Here is an 8,286-nt window from a genome sequence, read left to right as displayed (position 1 = left end):
CTGAGAGAAGAATGTACTAGTTAATCATGAATATTAATAATAATATACTCTATAAGATTTTCTGCTTCGCCTAACCACAGAAATTTAACTCCCTGCTACCTTAACCACAAAGTATAATCAAATGCCAAAATAGAAAGTATAAAAGTTGTACTCAAATCACAATAAAACGGAACAGTGTCACACCGCCTCTGAGTTATGTAGTCGACTGTCTCCCGCGCCAATGCCTTGCCCACCTTCGGGGCCCCCTGGATCCTGTTCGTGGCTGGACCGTGGCAGCTAGGTGAAAATTTTACCTTTTAATAGAGAGTTCAATGATGCAAAGTCAGTTCCAGAAACAGTATCAGGATGTAGCTGTTTGGTTTAGCCCAGTCCAAAAGTTCAGTCTCACATGGAAGAGAGTGAGTTAGCTCAGCTTCCCAGATACCTCTCGGCTCCATTTTAGAGTGCTCTCTTGACAATATCAACTCCATTTTGCCGTTTTCCTTTCCCGTTTCCCCTTTTTGATTGAGATCTTTCCCTAAAAAGCATCAATGATCAACCATTAGAAAATATTATTGATCTGTCATTGGAAAAGCAACATTGATACCTCATCACCAGGAACATTCATTTCTGATATGCCATGTCCCATGTAGGAGGGAAAGCAGTCTCCTGAGTGTACAGTAAGTGTGCTGAACAAACATTTGAGCAACAAGGAAGCTTATTGGAAGCAGAGCTAAATCACATATTCCCCAGATTAAAAGTTCCTTTGTAGAGTTGGTCTCAGTTGGTATCTTCATTGTTAATGCCTCTAGGCATTGTGCTACTATTATTTCCGGTAGTGGCTGTTAGTTGTTGTTTGATGCACCTGGTAAGACACCTAATTAAGGCAGTATAATCACAAAAACCAGTATGATTAAGAACTGTAATGCAGAATGAAACCCTATTCCTTTAGGCAGCCAGCTAAATAAGTCTGTCCAAGCCCAATTTATAGGGTAATGTTCTGTCTGTTCAAGGATTTTGATATTTTGTTTCAGAATCTCAAGCTGTTGTACCACTTTACCTAATTTGTTAACATAGAAAACATTCTTCTCCCATTAGAGCATAAGTACCGCCTTGCTGGGCAACTAACACATCTAGAGCCATACAGTTTTGTGGTACCATTTCCGCTAGACTGTCAATCATTCTTTGTTGTTCTTCAGAAGCAGTTGTAGTAGTGTTTAACATTTGTGCTACAAGAATAGAAAGATTTCTTATAGACTTTTCTAATTCAGCTACTCCATACCAAGGAAAGAAAGCTCTAGAAAGGCATATCCAAGGCCTTGCTTACTTATTGCAGGGTATCAGGTGGAGTGAGGACCAAAAAGACCATACCCCAAATCCCAGTTCTGTTTTGTCTGTTTTGGTCCAATTTTATAGACAGTAGAGCATAGATTGGAGATGATGGCAGAAGAAGGGAGAGTCTTTTTGGTGAGAGTATCAGGTAATACCGTATCTGTCTTACCATAATGTTGGCAAGGTGACATATATTTGAGCCCCACACAAGAAGAAACACCCTCTGCCCTCAAGCAAGAGTGTATAATTCTGTCCTTCAACCTAGACTTTGAGGGAAGTATTAAGTCCTATTTCCAAGACAGGAGCTTCACATCCTCCATGATCATAATAATTGTCAATGCACAAGACATTAAAGTCATCATGTGATTTATTGTGAAAATGATTAAAAGAGCATCTGAGGTTTCTATGTATATTTGGATCAGGATTGAAACATTAGCACGGGCTTTGATTGTTCCAAGTTCTTGGACTGGGATTCCCTAAGAGATAGATTTTACCTGTTTTCCACCAAATGCCAGATTTTTTATCTAGTCCTCAAGTAGTATTCAGAAGCAGAAGGACATCTGCTTTCCAGGATTGCGTGGCTTTATTCCCTGAATTTCCCCATATTAGAGAGACATAATATAAGAAGTAATATTATAGTTGATTAAGGCCCATGGAGGTATGAACATGTGGTAATTTGAATTACACAAAAGAGTGTAGTTACACATTTTTAAAGGGACAGCACCCAAGATTCTGCCTCAACTGTTTATTTTTCAAAACAGATAAGTTATAAGTGTCCAAAACGTATTTAATGGGTATTTCCTTGTGGGTTGGGGAGACCTTATGAATAGATCTGGCTACAGGAAGGTCATGTGGTCCATCAACATATTTTGAGTTTTGAGAACCAAAAAGGACTTAAAATCTGGCCTATGTCCAATTAGATTCTGTAAGCTTTCAAGGCTTAAGGGCCAAGCCACTAATTCTCAATCATCATGAGTGTGGTTAGCTCGGGTATATATCCAGTAGTCGGATAAATTAGTACTATTGGGTAGTCACTGGATAGAGGAAGCAAAAGGGTACTTTGAAGGGCAAATAGGGTAGCCATTCTGCATGAAGCAGACAGTAAGCAGACTTAAAAATCTGAACATGTTCTTCTTGAAATCAAACTAAAGCGCTAGGAAAAAGAATGTTTTCTCACAATTTTTGTTTCAGTAAAAATTAGGTTATGATAGCAATATAATCAGTAAATGTAACAAAGGTGCTCAAAGAGAAGAACAAGTGCAAGGGTTGCTGGGTGGAATCATATGTGACTGGCCAGGTCTGGGGTCTTGGGAGAGCCATCTACATCAGGTGTCATCATCTTTGATCCAGGAATGAAAGTTCTAGTGGTGGTCTCGGGTTGTTTAGGATTTTCAGCTTAAGATCTCCAGTAGGCTGATATGACCACTCAGATGTGTTTGTCCTTATTAAATGAAAAACATGAATCCATGAGTCAGTACCTTTAAGTTTAGCAGTAGAGGGGTTAATAATACTATATATGGCCCTTTTCATTGGAGCTGAAAGGCATCTTTATGGAGATGGCATTTTCAAAAGACATAATCTCCGGATTGGAGATCACAACATGATAGATTTTTGTCTCTCAGGAGCACAGCATGGAAAGATTGCTCTATAAGTTATGAGTTAGTCACAAGAGTCCCTCATAAGTTTTTTACAGTAAAAAGGTCTCCTTTCAATAGTGTAGGTTCATGTATTCTTTGATCTAATCTCACGGGTCTGCCAGTAATACTTTCAAAAGGAGACCATTTATGTTTGCCTAAGTAGATTTTTGAACAATACTAAGGTAAGAGCCTTAGACCAAGGCAGATTAAAAGACTCTATGGGTTTTGCCAATTGAGTTTTGATTACCTCATTAGTCTGTTCTACAAGACTAGAAGACTGGGGATGATAAGCACAATGGAAATATAAAATCAGCCAGCTTATAAACAGATTGTATAATTTATCTTGTGAAATGAGTTCCCTGGTCACTATGGAGCTAAGGGGATTCTTCAAGTAGGGAAGATCTTTCCTAGGAGTGTTTTATCTACTGCTGAGACGGCAGCTCTGTGGCATGGGCCTGCTTCCACCCAATGAGAAAACACACAAATTACGAGCACAGGTTTATATACTTGAGAAGGGGACAACCAAATAAAATCCATTTGCCAGATCTCAAAGGGTTCTAAAGGCAAGGGGAAATGCTCCACAAATGTATGAATGGGTTTCCTAGGGTTGTGCTGTAAGCATTTTTGGCATTTTTGGTCTACCTGGGAAACTATCTTTGGCTTCCAGTAGTACTGCATTCCCCATAAAACCACGTTTTCAACATTCTAGTGAGTTAAGTCATGTACGTACTGTAATAAATGATATTGTATGCATTCAGGGAGGAATGGTCAGTCATTTGGTTTCTTTTAGGGTCAAATTTACAGCCTTGTTCTAACCTTTTCTTCCTATTTTGTCAAACAGCTAAATGCTGTGCTTCCATAATGTTATATTTTTAATCTCCAGTTGCTTCAGCCAGTAGCATAGGTGCTGCCATTAGGGCCTGAGATTGGGTCTTACTTAGTTCCATAGTCTTTTTCTAATTGACTGAACAATAGACTAACTTGGGGATTTCAAAAGAACTCCAAGTTGGCCACTTTAACTATAAATCATCAAAGTAATTATGGTCCAGCAAGATAGAAATTTGCAGGACTGGGGTATCATAATGTTAGTATATAAATACAGCAGGATTTTGAGAAAGTGGCTCTTCAGCATCTGTTCCCTTAAAAAGTGAACCTTCCATTTTTTAAAAGGGTAATTATTCACCAGACGAGCATTTTAAGTCCCTAGACAAAATCTGGCAACGAAGATACCCAAACAGAGCATGAACCTCAACCAAGGTGGACAGTTTGGGCCTAGGAAGACTTACTACAACTAGGTAGACTTTCATACCAGTAAAATATAAGCTCCTGAAGGCAAGAATTTTTGTCTATTTTGTTCGCTGATGTATGTCCACCACCTATAACAGTCCCTGTCACATTATTATGGTTAATTATGCTACTAATAAAAATCAGTGTTTTAATTTTTTGGGAACTTTGGTTTTAATATTTCAATAATTATACTAATTATTTTATCCCAGATAAAAGGTCCAATTCTGCATTATATTTACAAAGAACTAAGAAGCATCTGTCTCCAGGTTGAGTACAATTTATTATAGTCTATTGAATGCAATTTATGTAAATCTAGTGCACAAACTACAAACTGTGAACATTTAAATTATTTTCAAACCCGTATCAGGGTCTTGTGAATAACCTCTGACACTCATTATTTAAAACCTTAACAAGACTCTCAGCAGTTTTGATGACCTGATAATTTTTTTCAGCATGTGCAGAGATACAGGTAAAGATTGAATTGCTATGATGAAAACTTTGATTATTCTTGGAATGGCTGATTTCTAAAATCCAGCAGTTAATAATCTTTTACTTTAGTCTGTCGGGGATTACTCATTCCTGAGTCACAAGAGAAATGTAAAATGTCATCGCTGGGTTTCAGCTTCTCCGGTAGCTCACTTTTGCTCTTTAATTTTGCTGATTATAATTTATGTACATTCTTAAAATACAACACAACTTCTATTTTAAGTTTAATAACTATACATGGAGAAGACTCTTATTTTTCAATCCGAAAAGCTGGGATAAAAGGTAAAAATGGGATTTTAGTACTTATAAAAGCTATCAAAACTTAGACTTTGGGAAATGCATAGTAATACATAGTAGACAGTCAATAAATAAGAGCTATTAATGTTGAATGACATTTAAGTCATAAAATTTGAGTGCTCTGAGGAACTTTGTGGATCTTCTGACTACTGCTTAATTAATAACTGATTATTACACTGGATTTCAAAGCGACAGAATATAACCTTTCATTTACAGTACTAAAAAGTTGTGATTGCTAAATGTATATCAAGCTGGAAAACAAAATTCTGATTTCTCACCTGTATTTAAGTGCTATTTTTTTAGAGTAAATGAGGTACCTCTCATAACAGCACTCAGGTAGTCACTGACAATGGCCTGCTAGCAATGGACTAAGCTGTTGTCTAATTTGTTGGTGAATGCCATCTGCTAGGCATAAATATGTCATACAAAGATCTTCACACTGTGCCTAGTCATATATGTCCATTCCTGTGGCTCTACCCCAGACTTCCCTATTTCTGATCTTCTAGTCGTTTTCCTTCCTGGCTTATCACCAGTTATCCAAGGCCATTCACCACTGGCAATGAGTTCATATATATTCTAACCTCAGACCACTTCTCTTTCCACACAAACTAGATAGTCAGACGTACCACCCAAAGCTCTGCCCATTAGTATGCTTTTCTCTCACCACTGTTGTTTAAGGCCAACCCTGAGTGAGGCTATAGTGCAACCACTGTCCATTTCCACCTTGCACCATATGCCAAGCTGTTCTATCCATAAATCAATTGAAACCAATTGAAAGCAATGTCTCCTCCTCCAGCTGGTCATACAGTACCATAGATGTGAGCTGAGAGATGGCTAATGGGGTAACCATGAGGAGTGATATAGGAATCGGGGCTACTTCTTCATGCAATTGTTTGTGCCCTCTGGTCTTGCTCATGCTTGGTTCTGGATATACCGTTTCATCTTATGTAGTTTTACTACTGATCCTGACCAACTTTATGACTTGTAAAATCCAAGAGGCCCCAACTCAAGATGGATAGTTCAGGAAACATTGTCATTTGGTGCCTTCTGGTCAACAGTTCTATCTCTATCAGGTCTTAGTACACTAGGAGCTGTTTTTCAAGATGTGTAATTCCTGCTATAGATAGTGTGACCCTGCTGAAAAGCCATAGGGGCTGGTATTGTGAGTTTCCTATTGGGTTGCTCCACATTGCATCGTTTCCCACCACTGACTCCTGGAAAATGATCAGGTGTGCCAGAGTGTATGGCCCATGCAGAAGTTACTTGTGTCACAGGTTTGGACCTGCCACCATGGCAGACTTCAAGATGTGACCTCTGCAGTTAGACAGGGCCTCTCTCTCAGAAGTCCCCCACATTTGGCTTAATGCTTTGTTGTCACCATCTTGAAATTATTAACCATTTTATCTTTGAACTTATGTTTTGTTAAATGAAGTCTAGTGGCAGAGATCGTATGCATGAACAGAGGAGATAAATCAGGATGGGGATACATCAGGCAGCAGTCAGATAACAAGCAATTGTCACTTGCACATGCCTCAGGGCAGTCCAGGGAGTCTTTGGGCTCCAAAGCAAAAACAGAGCCCATGATGGCGGCAGCCACAGCAGAGAGAGCAGTGTGAAGCAATGGAGAAGCAGTAGTGGTGGTGACAGCAGTAGGAAAGAAAAGGCGCTCTTTATAAGGCCAGTGCTGGGACTTCCATGGAGGTCTAGCTTGCCCATCTGTTCCCCAAATCCCATCTTTGCAATGTTTGCACAAATTTTTGAGAGCTGGAACAGAACTGCAGCTTTCAAATAATATACTTTGTCAGTAAGTCATTACAAAATAAAAACACATATAGATATTGTAATAAAGCACATCAGAAAATTATTAGAATTCTTCAAAAAGTTTAGAGTCTCTGGTTTTAAAAACTTCTGTAACATGACAAATCAAATATCCACAAGCTTAGAAATAAACATTAAATTTAAAGATCATCGCATTTGATGGAAAAGAGTATTATTTTCATGTGAAGCTCCAGATGAACCAATTAGTAATGATAAAAACAATTTAATTTTCCCTTGTAATTGAAGATGCAGTGACAGAATGCATAAGCAGGCACATAGAAGCTTGAAGCCCCTTGCGGTTTCTTGTACACCCTTCACAAGTTACAGAAAATGTCAGAGGAAATATTACAATGTAGCTATTACACCAGCTATAATTTTGTAATTGCAAAATTACAATATTTACCATTTACATTTAAAATTAAATTCATATCAAAATAAAACTGATCTGTAGGAAGAATTAAAGTTTGTAGAAAAATTGTTTCACAAGAATCACCAGCTCTACATGTGCTAAAATTTTTATTTTAAAATAATCTGTCAAAAATTTATCCCATTGTTATACAGCCTATCAAATACTCTTAACAGCTCTGGTAACAATTACACTGAAAGAAATATCCTCCTAAAAATTAAATATCATCAAAAATTATTGGCAATAATGCATTTGCCAAGAGCAACTGACATTGCTTTCAAATATATCAACTAAAAATGAAGTTGCTAAAAGTACAGATTTTAATAGCCTAAGAAATAGATTTACAGGAAAGCAAGCCAGAAAAAATCATATAATCAATCAAGATATCACACTGATAAGGTATCTTTTTTGTATTATATAAATTATAACACCAAAAATATTTTTTGCAGTTTATAAGATTTCGATGTTACTCATGTATCACGATAAACCCCACTGAATTTTGTAAGTAATATAATATTTTTAAAAGAAGAGCCTTTATTTTTTAGTACTGAATTGCCAGCATCACTACTCTTATGTTTTGGAGTTATTATCAAGTAAAATACAGGTTTCTTGAACACAAGCACTGCGAAACCTTGATAGTGGATCTGATAACCAAAATGGTTACTAAATGACTAACAGGCAAGGAGCATATACAGCATGGACACGCTGGACAAAGGGAAGATTCACATCCTGTGTTGGGTAGAGGAGAACTGGTACAAGAGTTCATAATGGCATACAATTTAAAACTCATGAAGGGTTTATTTCTGGAATTCTCCATACAATATTTTCTGACCATGGTTGACCATGAGTAATTGAAACTGCAGAAAGTGAAACTGTGGGAAAGAGGGAACTATGTGAGCCACGGCAGAATCCCCAGGTGGAATGAGTTATGTACAGAATACAAAAAGGTCTACCAAGCACTGTGCTTCCTTCTTTGTAGTAAGAAATGCAAGGTGCAGCAACTTGTTTTTTCTCTGGAGGCAATGCCCTGGCACACCTTTGAAC

The sequence above is a fragment of the Pteropus vampyrus genome, unplaced genomic scaffold, assembly GCF_000151845.1.
Source record: "Pteropus vampyrus isolate Shadow unplaced genomic scaffold, Pvam_2.0 Scaffold9, whole genome shotgun sequence".
Lineage (NCBI taxonomy): Eukaryota > Metazoa > Chordata > Mammalia > Chiroptera > Pteropodidae > Pteropus > Pteropus vampyrus.
This window is presented reverse-complemented; position numbering follows the sequence as displayed.